General features: G+C 41.8%; 1 pseudogene; it reads left to right on the top strand.

The window, feature by feature from the left end:
- Positions 1 to 276: 276 nt before the first annotated feature.
- On the top strand, positions 277 to 1784 carry LOC102854299 (annotated as a pseudogene).
- Positions 1785 to 11988: the final 10204 nt, after the last annotated feature.

Genomic DNA, 11988 nt, shown 5'->3' on the forward strand with positions numbered 1-11988 from the left:
CTATTTCAGGGAGCTCTGGTGGCCTAAGTGGCAAGAAGCTGCACTGCAATCCCAGAGGTCTAGGGTTCAAATCTACCAGATATTCTGCTGGAGAAGGAGGGACAATCCCCTGCTCTACCAGTAAGATCCGACTTGATGGTACACACACAAAATAATAAAAAATTTTTTTAAAAAGTTCTTCTAGCAGTCATGTGATCCCTGTCTCTGCTGATTGGAGCGCTACTGACTTTGGCTCCAACAGTTGCACCTACTTCCTCTGCCCTGCTGGCCGGCTTCATGGAGGAGGAGGAGGAGGAGGAGGAGTCGCCGGTGGTGCTGGCCCACAGAGGTTCCAGCGCTGCTCCCGGGACCGCCCCAGCGCTAAAGACTCTCTACGACCCCAGCCGCCTGGCCTATCGGCTTTTGGTGCTGTTAATGACGTCCTTTCTTGGTTTGGCAGCTATTTTTGCTATGATAATCCTGCTGTCCTTCAGACTCAGATTCAACGGGATGTGCGAGTGACCACCACAAAATTTATGCTCCTGTGTGCCTGGTAGTCTTGGCCCAATGTAGTATTGTGTTTCTTTGGTGGCTTTTTGATAGATTGAGTATTTGAAATACGATGGGGTACCATTCTTTTTAACCCTACGAACCCAGAGAGAGGATGAAAGTCACCCAAGCATTGAGGACTCTCCTTTATAGGGTCGCTATGAGTCGCCTGCTACTCGACAGCACTAAACAACAACCACCACCACCACCATTCTTTTTAGCTGCCTTGTTCGCATTGGACAGGTTGTTTTTGCTCCGGAAAATTTAATGCTTTTTGGCTGATGGAATTTGGAAGGTTTGTTTTTGGAACTGCTGGGGAGTGCTTAGCAGTTGCCCTGTATTTTACCTATGCAGTGAGTTGGTTTAAAGGCAAAGAATCAAACCTGGTGTTTGGACTCCAACTTAGCATGGCTAAAATTGGAAGTACAGTCAACATGAACCTCATGGGATGGCTATTCTCAAATGGAAGCTTCATTGGGTTCTGCTGGTCACACAACACTTGGAGTCACGGAGGATTAACGAGTATTCTCTCACTCGTCTCTGCCTTGGCTCTTGGGTACTTGGATCAGAGGGCAGAAAGAATCCTTGATAAAGAACAAGGAAAAACAGGTGAGGTGATTAAGCTGACTGATGTGAAGGACTTCTCCTTACCACTCTGGTTCATCTTTATCATCTGTGTCTGCTATTACGTGGCGGTGTTTCCTTTTATTGGACTTGGGAAAGTGTTCTTTATGGAGAAATTCAGATTTTCCTCCCAGGCAGCAAGTGCATTTAACAGTGTGGTGTATATCACATCTGCTCCTGGTTCCCACCCAGTGTTTGGGCTTCTGGTGGATTAGACAGGAAAGAACGTCATCTGGGTCCTCTGTGGCGACCACACTGGTCTTCCACATGCTGTTGGCCATTACGTTGTGGAACCCCTGGATTGTTATGTGTCTTCTGGGAGTCTCCTGTTCCTTGCTTGCCTGTGCATTGTGGCCAATGGCGGCCTATGTAGTTTCTGAACATCAGCTGAGGACTGCAGATGGCTTCCTGCAGTCCCTTCAGAACTTAGGGCTGGCCGTCTTGGCCATCATTGCCAGCCTGATCCTGGATACTCAGAGATATTTATTCTTAGAAGTTTTTTTATTCTTAGCCTGTGTTTCTATGTCACTTTTGTCTGTGTTCTTCCTCTATTTGGGGAATCGTGTCCGTGGTGAAACTTGAATTATTCTGCGACACAAAGGGAAGAAATAAAACTTTCTCATACTGAATGAGAAGTTTAAATGACTGTATCATGAGAAATGGCTGCGTACACCAGCGGCTTGAAAACGTGCATTGTTTTTGTGTGGATTTCCCCCCCCCACTTAGAATTTAGTCATCAAAGAAAATAATGGAGTGGAAAGTCATTGTATTTATAGTATGACTGCACGTTTTTCAAAGTATATTTGTGAGGATTTTTTCAGCCTGTTTTGTCTTGTATACTAGTGAAGAATTCTATTTAAATATTGGCTGCACGGTGAGAACCTCAGAAAATTGTTCTGGAGCACGCTGGTGGCTTTTAGGAAGGACAGTAAATAATGGAAAACATTGACTCCAGTGATAATTTTCATCAAGTATATCTTGGGCAATGACCTTTTTAGAAATCTTAACTCAAAAACCTTGGAGGTGCTCAATTAAGCAGCATTGTTTTCTACAGAATGAAGTCTGATGTTATGAATCAACTCTTTGTTCCCTTTGTAGAAGGTGTTTTTATGTGGGGAGGTATCTTCACAGTCACAGACAGACCCTGTTCTGTGTTTCCTGTGAGCGGTTATTGCACAGTAGCCCTTCGGAACTGCTCCATTGCTGTTACTGGGGACCCTGCACATTCTAGGACATAATCTTGTTGCCTCGAGTTTCTATCAGTGCTTTTCTTAGAATCTGTTAAAAAGGAAAAAAGTGTCATTCACATTATGATGACAATTGCTTATCTACATATATAAATAAAAATATTACAGAATTTTTTTAAAATGTTTTTCTATTTCCTCCTCTTTGACTTTAATTGTTGGTATTGTTTAATACTGGAATTATCATGAGTTAACAGGTCTTCTTTGTAAGTGTATTAATAATATCCAGACACTCGCAGAATTATATTTCAAGGTGACTCTGGAAATGGTCTTTGACTGTGTGGACCACAACAAATTGTGGCTAACATTGAGAAGAATGGGAATCCCAGAACATTTGATTGTCCTCATTCGAATCCTGTACCTAGACCAGAAAGCTGTTGTGCAGACAGAACAAAGGAGCACTGCATGGATCAAATCAAGAAAGGAGTGCACTGGGGACAGAGCCTTTCTCCATACCTTTCCAATCTGTATGATGTGACAGATCATTTGGGAGGCTGGACTTCATGAAGAAGAATATGGCATCAAGATTGGAGGAAGGCTCATCAACAACCTGTGTCATGCAGATGACACAACCTTGCTTGTCGAAACCGAGAAGGACTTGAAATGTTTGCTGCAGAAGGTCAAGGACTGCAGTCTTTGTAGATATATGAGCCATCTCCTCCTGTGCAATTTACTGCCTCTGAAAACCCACTGGAGGGTCAACTAGGGGTCAGTTCTGACTGGTCTGCAGACAGCAACACAGACAGAACAGGGGGAAAAAACAGCAGCAACAAAAACTTGAAAACTAGACTGTTTGCTGGCAGTGAGAAAACCCAGGGACCAGCCTCATTTACACAACAGACCAACCCAAAATTTCAGGAATTGTTGGCACCAGATATTTCTAAAAGTGAGGTTATAGGGGTTAAGCTAACTAAATCAGAGGTTGCTTGGATCAAGAGATTGTAACAAAAAAAAACTGGCAAAGAGAAAACTCTATTATGTGCACATTGGGGAAAAAACAAGGAAAACATTCCTAAGCAAATGTTGAATTGTTCAACAGAACACAGGTATAAATTAGTAAATGTCAACATGTTCCCATAAGGTCAGGACATTATGCCTTAAAAGTATGTTTGCATGTAATATGTTTCAGAGAAAACATCGTTCTACTAACTCAAAGTTAGTAATAAGAACGAGGTCATAAAAAAGGAAAAGGTCATTGTAACAAGCAAGATGTTTTGTGTAAATCATATCTTCTTGTTAACATTTCCTTTTGTTTGTGTATTAGAAAATGCCTCAGTAAAAGCTATGAGTATGTACAAGTCAGGAGGTAGCTCAACCATGAGTTCCTCTCCCCTTATCCTCATAACCAAGTGAAGTCTTACATAGTTATCCTGGCGCCTGGCACTTTCCTGATGGACAGAAAACTGCCACATGGGTTGTTAAGGGAAGAGTCTAAAAAGAAGGAAGTTTCAATTGAATGTCTTTTAAAAATTTTTTTTATTTAAAATTTATTTTAGTGAAAGTTTACAGAGACTTTGGATTTCGGTTCATTCATTGTTGCACTTTTTTTCCTGTCTCCTTCCGCCCCCCAATTTGCTTTTCTTTTTGAAAAGTAAAAAAAATATTTCATTGTTATTCAATCCCACCCCCCAAGTCCCCTCCACTATGCTACCTTCATTCTGGACTTCTGTCATAACAATAATATCTAGTCTTTTAAACAGTTCTCTCCCTCATCTGCTTCAATGCAGTATATACATTATTTACCCCATCTTGAAAATCTTTTTTTTTTTATGGTGAGAAAAATTTATATTTAGAATTAACCCACTGGACTCAGTTGAGATGATCCCAATTTTGTTGGCAACATCTAAAGCATCATAATCAGGAGCAAGTTGAACACAGGCCTTCTCTCCAGGTCTAATCAAAGTGTTGACCTTGGCCACATCAATGTTACAGAGCTTCTTTACAGCAGGTTTAATCTGGTGCTTGTTGGCCTTGACATCCACAGTGAACACAAGTGTGTTGTTATCTTCTGTCTTCTTCATAGCTGACTCAGTGGTCAGGGGAAACTTGATGATGGCATAGTGGTCAAGCTTGTTTCTCCTGGGGGCGCTCTTCTGGGGGTATTTGGGCTCCCTTCAGAGTCTCAGCATCTTAGGCCACTGAAAGGTGGGTGACATGCAGATCTTCTTTATTCTGTGGCTGTGGACGCCCTTCAGGATGCCACCTTGGCCTTTAATGTCTTTGCTTTGGCTTCAGTTTTGGGAGGGACAGGGGCTTCCTTCTTCGCTTTCAGCACCATCTTCGTAGAAAGGGCCGCATCTAAATATCTTTTAAAGTATCATTTCTGCCTTTATCCAAAGTGTAAGGTGGTTACTGGAACAGAAAAGACTTTTTTTTTTTTATTTTTAGAAAAGACTTTTTAAAGAACATCGCCATAGTTCTATTCTCATATGCAACACATTTATAAACATCTTAAAACACCATTATCAGTCTTAAAATTTTCTATTTGTGCTTAGTTTGTCAGGATCAGAGTCTAAAAAAGGCTAACACACCTACATCGTTGATAAATACTTGAAAGCTCTGTTCGAGTTACTCTTCCCATTTCACCCCCACGCCGCTTACTTACTGAAAAAGCTCAAGTTATTTGTCCTGTAGAATTTTCCACACCATGAATTGGATTGATTGCATCCTCACTGTGACCTTCGAGCATGTTTTTCTATCCTTACTGCCTCCTGTGAACAGATAGATTTAGAGCAGGAGTTTTTAACCTTTTCTTTGCCGACCCTTTGACAATGTGATGAAGTCAAAAGAGTTTGTCAGAAATAATGCTTTTTTCTTAAAAAAAAAAATAGCTGCAAAACACGTATGAAACTGGAGGACATTATGCTAAGCGAAACAATCAGTCAAAAAGGACATCTATTGTAAGAAAGCTAGCTTTGTGAGCTAAGAATATTCTGGAAAATATTATGTGTGCACTGGAGCTATATTTACGTGGAATTTTCTGCATACAGCTCTGAAATCAAGTTGATTTATTTTACTGTATAGGAGCTCTGGTGGCCTAGTGATAAGAAACTGTTCTGCAATCCCAAAGTCACACAGTTCAAATCCACCAACTTTCCCACGGGAGAAGGATGGACAATCTCCTCCCCTACTGTTTACTGTCTCTGAAGACCCGCTGGAGGGTCAGCTATGGGTCAGTTCAGACTCGATGGTAAACAATAACAGCAATTCTACTGTTTATTTCTTTTTTGTCGAGTTTGTGTCTTTGTCTATGTTGAGTTTCTTCCTAGTCATTTTGTAACCATTGAAAGCTGGGTGGGCACTGCGACTTCAGCAGTGGGCTGTCCTGTCTCGGAGATGATGAAGATGGCACAGGACAGGGCATGGTCCTGGCTAGGTGTGAGTCATACTCAACTCGACAGCACTTAACAACAACAATTATTACTTTATGGGAAAAAGATGGGCAATCTCCTCCCATGGGATTTACAGCCTCTGAAAACCGGCTAGAGCGTCAGCTATCAATAGGTTTCAACTCCAATAAGAATGCCGCTATTGGGGGAGCTCTGGTGGCCTAGTGGCAAGAAGCTGCACTGCAATCCCAGAGGAACACGGTTCAAATCCACCAGATGCTCTGCCGGAGAAGGAGGCGCAATCTCCTCCTGTACCAGTCAGATCTGATTTGACGGTACACGCACACAAAATAATAAAAAAGAAAAAAAAAGGAATTTTTAAAACAACAACAAAAAATGATCTTAAAAAAAAAGAACGCCGCTATTATGTACATTTGTCTGTTTCTCTATTCAAGTCTGTTAATGTTTGATTTACTTATTTTGAGACTCTGTCATTGGGTGTAGCTATTAATTCCAATATCTTTTCATACTTTTATGCTCATTTTTCCTTGGATGTTTATTTTATAATAAATTAATGTTTGCAATCCATTTACATTCATTACATTATTGGTATTATTTCTGTCATTTGCTACACTCTTTTTTTTTGTGGTGTTATTAACGCCTTCTTTTTACTCTTCTGTTCTGAGTTCCTTATGTTTATGACTCACCTTTTTCTTCATTGTTATATTTTAGTGCATATACTAAGTTTTTATTATTTCCTCCCCTTTTTCGTTTTAATGAGGTTTTTTCATTTTCTTTGAAGTTAACCTGTAAGTTACTACTTAATTCTCAGGTTTGAAACTGTTCACGTTCTCCTGAAGTCTCCTTGACTTCTTCCCCACTTGGAAGTTCTGTATCTATGGTACTTAGTCCCTCTTTTTCTAAACTAGCTCTTGTCCTGATTTGTTGATGAGTACATCTGACGCTACTTTTTTAAAAATGTTATTAATATTAGTGAACATTTACAGAGACTTTGGATTTCCATTTATTCATTGTTGCATTTTTCTACCTGTCTACCTCCCCCCTCCCACTGCCAGTTTGTTCTTCTCTTTGAAAAGGAAAAGAAAAATTCCTTCATTTGTATACAATCTCGCCCCCAACTCCAGTACACTCCACTATGCAACCTTCATTCTGGGCTCTTGTCATAGCCATAATACCCAATCATATATCACTTTTAAACTGTTCTCTCCCTCATCTGTTTCAATGCAGTATATATAATTTATCCAATCTTTCTCAGTTTCACCCCAACCCTGATGTCAGTCCCGACGCTACTTTTGATCTTCCAAGTTTAGTTTACTGTGTCTGTTTCTCTGACAGGCTCCATTTCTGTCTGATGTTGTCCTGTGTGTTAATTCTGGGTTGTTGTCTGTCATTATTAGTTCACTGTCCAAAGAACCATCTCCAGTATAGTCTGTAAGGTTGCTCTGGCTTTCACAGATTCCTTTAATTTCTGTTTATCTGGAAATATCCTGGAAATATGACATTGTCATATTTAAGGGACAATTCTGCTGGTGCTATATTTTCTTTCATTGCCTCTCACACTTTGGGCATTTTACAAGAAGAGGATATTCCTTAGAGAGGGACATGATGGTTGGAAAGGTGTAGGGTCAGGGAAGGAGGAGAAGACCCTTGACCAGGTGGATTGGCACGGTGACTGCCACAATGGACTCTACTGTGTCAGGAAGTGTGAAAACAGGTTTGGATCTGTTGTTCATAGAGTTGCTATGAGTCATACTCAACTTGACAGTACCTAACATCATGGCAATACCAACACTGTCATCAAGTCAGAACTGATAGTGGACCCTACACTGGGTTTTCATAGGCTGTATGTACATTGAACTGGCAGAGACTGCCCATCTTTCTCCTGAAGAGCCACTGGTGGATTTGAACCACAGAGAGGCTCAATCTTTGGGTAAGCAGCACAGCTTCTCATGGTCTAGGCCACCAGTGCTTCCTGTGCGATTACGTGTTGCCAGTTTTTTCCCTTGTAAAGCTTTACACATATCTTCCCATGGCTTTGTTGCTTGCATTGTTTTTGCTGAGAAATTGGTGCTTAGTCTTATTGCTGCTCCTCTGTGGTTAACTCTGCATTTTACTGCAACAGAATTTTCATTGCCTTTGATTTTAGAAAATTTTATTAAGCTTTGTCCTGGTGTTTTTCTTTTGGGGTCCTGTTTGAGACTTGCTGAGCTTCTTAAATACACATTTCTTCATTTTTCATAATATTTGGAAAATTTTCTTCCAGCAAGTTTTCAAGAATTTTCTCCAGGTTTTTCTGTTTCAGAATTCCGATCTTATGTGAGTCATTCCTCTTGACATTGTCTCACAGAATTCTACTTGCTTCATGCCATCTTATCCTGGTGTTTTGGTTGCTTGTTTTTTGGGGTTGGGTTTTTTTTTTTGGTTTTTTTTTTTGGTGTTGGTGGGTTTGTTTTTTTTTTCATGGTTGGAAGTTGTCTGTTGCCTTCAACCCATTCTCATGGTGGTGCCCTTTGTATTATTTTGATACAGTTGATGGAGCAGTGCTAATCTGCTGTGCTGTTTGTTAGTTTGGTAACTCTAGATTTTCACCTCCTGCCTTCTTCTGGTGTGTCTGATAGTCCGTGGAGCTGTGTGTTTCGTGCACTGTTTGCTCTTTGTGCAGAGGCGGCGGGCAGACGGGGCTGGTGTTGGCTGCAGTCGGCTGTCCATGAGGTGGAGCGGGAGTTAGATTTTGCCTTTTCCCAGTGACTGAAGTGGCAAAGTGGGGGGTGGTGGTGTATGCTTACATGCAAGTGTAGATGTATGTGTGTGTAGCTGGGCTATGTGGACACTGCTCCTGTCTTCTGTCACCTGAAAAGAAAAGGATTAAAAAGTAAAACATGCGTCCACATGTTACTAGTTATCCTTCTATTTTTACATTAATAGTCATATGCAGTATTTATCCTTATGAGACTGAGTTAGTTCACTCATCATGCTCTCCAATCTCTCCCATGTCATGTAGTATTTTCCTGTATCTCTGCTCCTGAGAGGGGAGGGAGCTGGGAGGCCGAGAGTGAAGAGGGACAAAAGGTCACAGAGTTTGGTGGGCAGAGGTGAAGGAATTAACAAAGATCTAGTGGGGACATGAAAAGACAGGGTAATCGTGGGCAATAGATCAATGATGATTGATTTTATAAAACACAGTGTATGAGAATGACCATATGAAACACATTATGTGCGAAGAAATGTGTCAAGCACCATGTTTATGAATTTTTGTACGCAAAGCAATAAAAAATAAAATTTTCAAAAAAATTTTTAAAAAACCACCATGGCTTGTATCAATCAGGAGGCAAAAATAATGTAAATAAGACCACTAGATGGTAAGAAAGAGAATACTGACATGATGTAGAAAATATACCCAATGGCAGATTTTGTGCAATATTTAGAACCTGTTAAATAGGAATTTAACTTGTTCTGTAAACTTTTTAAAAACTCAATAAAATACTTTTTAAAAAGAAAACCCTGAAACATTCAAAAAACAAAGCCAAGAGTGGACAGTGAAAGAGGAAATAAAACCTACAGCTGTGAGGGTACACAAGAAAGGAGAAAGGAAATAGAAAGGAAGCAAGAAAAGAAAAAGAACATCACACAACAAAACAAAGGAAAAACCCTAAAAAGTAAAGGCAAAGAAAGAGAAAATAAAAACTGACATGGGTTGAGGGGAACGAGGTCCTTTTTGGCTGGGCTGGGCCCCCAGCTGGTGCCCTTGTGCTTCTATGATGATCTGAGCCAAGATGCCCCATCTGGGAACGTGTTTCTGCTGCCCAGTGAGGACAGAATTCCTGCCCATGTGCTAGCTGACTCAAGGCACAGGTATTACAGCCCAGGACCAGGTGCTGGGTTGCAGACAGCATCTCTCCTGGTTTATGGGGCAGAGGGTAGCCCAGCCTGGGACAGAGTTTCTGCTGGCCTCAGTGATGCCAAAGGAAGTCCACCTGGTCATGGATGGGGGTCTCTACCATGCAGGGGGTGGATGCAGGCAGGGCTTTCAGTCACAGCCGGCTCACTCTGCCAGAGTGTCTCTGCCCGCACCAGGAGGTGCCTACAACCGGAGTCAGAACCACAGAATGCCAGAGGATGTGCTCTGACAGATTTACGGAGCAGTTTAGCCGGCTCACTACCCCAGCCCTAGGCAAGGTGTGTATGCACCTCTTCATTTGGGGGTGACTTTTAATGAATTCTCAATCACTCTGGAGACTAAGGTGCGCCTGATACAGGCCACGGTCTTTGCAATCACTTGCTATGCGTCAGAGAGCTGGACGATGACCAGGGAGGATAGAAGGAGAATTGATGCCTTTGAGCTGTGGTGTTGGAGAAGAGTATTGAATATACCATGGACTGCTAAGAAAACGAACAGGTTCATCCTGGAGAGGGCTAAACCAGGCTGCTCCTTGGAGGCAAGGATTCTGAAGCTTCATCTGACAAACTTTGGACATGTTGCAAAGAGGGATCAGTCCTTGGAGAAGGACGTCATACTTGGGAGGGTGGAGGGACAGCTCAGGAGAGGAAGACCCTCTATGAGGCGGATTGATTCAGTGACTGGGGTAATCAGGATGAGTTTGTTGGAGACAGTGAGGTTGGCACAGGATAGAGCAGGGTTTAGGGTTCTTGTACATAGGGTCGCTATGAGTCACAGGCGACTCGACAGCACATAATAACAACCACAACATAGGGATGATCCGCCAGTGACAGTCGTTGTCAACTCAGAAATGGCCACGTAAAGACAGAGAGCAGAACAGAGTCTGCGTGGAATTCACAGGGTGCTTGGTTAGGATCAGGGACCCCAGTCAGAGAAAGACACATCAGAAGACACACCAGACACTTTGGCTGGCATCAGAAGGGCAGACAGCATGATTCTGAATGTGGCACAGAGCAGATTCTAGACAACAGCAACATGATGGTGCCACAGCAAACTCTACCCGCACCAGGAGGCAGAGGGCGAGTCCCTGAATGTGGAGGCAAGAACTGGATTCAAAGTGCTGTTAGTCTGGCCAGCGAGGAACTGAGGCCTAGGTCAGGGCTGGGCCTGGGCCAGCCACTTGGTGAGTCGTCCAGGGAGAATGACACCTCTCAGATCCCCAGGAGGGTTTGAGGAGAAAGTGAGAGAGCACAGCTTTCCTTTCAAGAGCGTGGTCACCACTGAAGTCCTAGGTTCCGTCTTATCAGAAGCCTGCCTGCAAATCTCAAACAGGCTCCACTGTGTTAGGTATGTTTATCATTCCTTGCTTTGTCTGGCTCCTTAGAGGATGTTTTCATCCAAATTCTTTGTCCTGTAGGTGTTTGAACTACTTCTTTATCGCCTCCTCTGAAACGCAGGGTTCCAGACTAATCATTCTTATCTATTTTCTTCGTGTTCTGGTGTTTTCGTCATACAGGGTCTGGGATGCCATCTGCTTGGCTTGCCATCTGCTGGAAACAGCAATGCTAACTTGTAGCGAAAACTAACTCTTCACTAACTCACAGTCACCTAGTCGGAACCAACTTGTGGCTGCCTCTTCATTGGGTTTCTGAGACTGTAAATGGCAAAGGTGGAGATTTGCCCATCTTTCTCCCTTGGGGATGCTGGTAGATTCAAACTGTCAGAGGAATGGCCTGGGAGTCAGCAGCAAAAGTTCCTGTGAACGACACCACCAGAGCGTTAAAGGTCAGTAAAAGTTAAGCTTCTTATTACTTTTCTTTCCAATTCACACATTTCCTGGGTATTATTCATAGATACTTATTTGGCTGCAAATCTTTAATTTAGAATCTTGCTTAGAATCAGATTTTGTTTTGGAGATGGGATAAGAATCGCTTGCTTTTGTGTAACATTAAGGGCCACATAATGATTATGCCAGATTTTAGTGATGTTAAGATTGATAAGTGGAATCAAGAGAAATGGTAAAGGGTCTGTCTTTTTACCCGGTGATTTCCCAGCCCCTGATGATCACTAATAAGGTTAACATCCTACATTGGCTTGATAAGTTCTTTAAATCTCTTAAACTCTCTTATTGTTAGTCCTTGTCCCATTTTAAAAAAATGCTGTTTACTTATTGAACAAAGCTCTGACTGGCCAAACATGAGAAATTAGAACATTAAGAACAAAAACTGTTGTCATAGTGAGAATAATCAAATACATGATTTGATGATATACATTTGCTATATATTCAATGTATTGCATCTGGTTTTTACATATAAGTGAATATATAAGTTTTATTTCATATAAT

The sequence above is a fragment of the Elephantulus edwardii genome, unplaced genomic scaffold, assembly GCF_000299155.1.
Source record: "Elephantulus edwardii isolate Elephantulus edwardi_28Jun2011 unplaced genomic scaffold, EleEdw1.0 scaffold00091, whole genome shotgun sequence".
Lineage (NCBI taxonomy): Eukaryota > Metazoa > Chordata > Mammalia > Macroscelidea > Macroscelididae > Elephantulus > Elephantulus edwardii.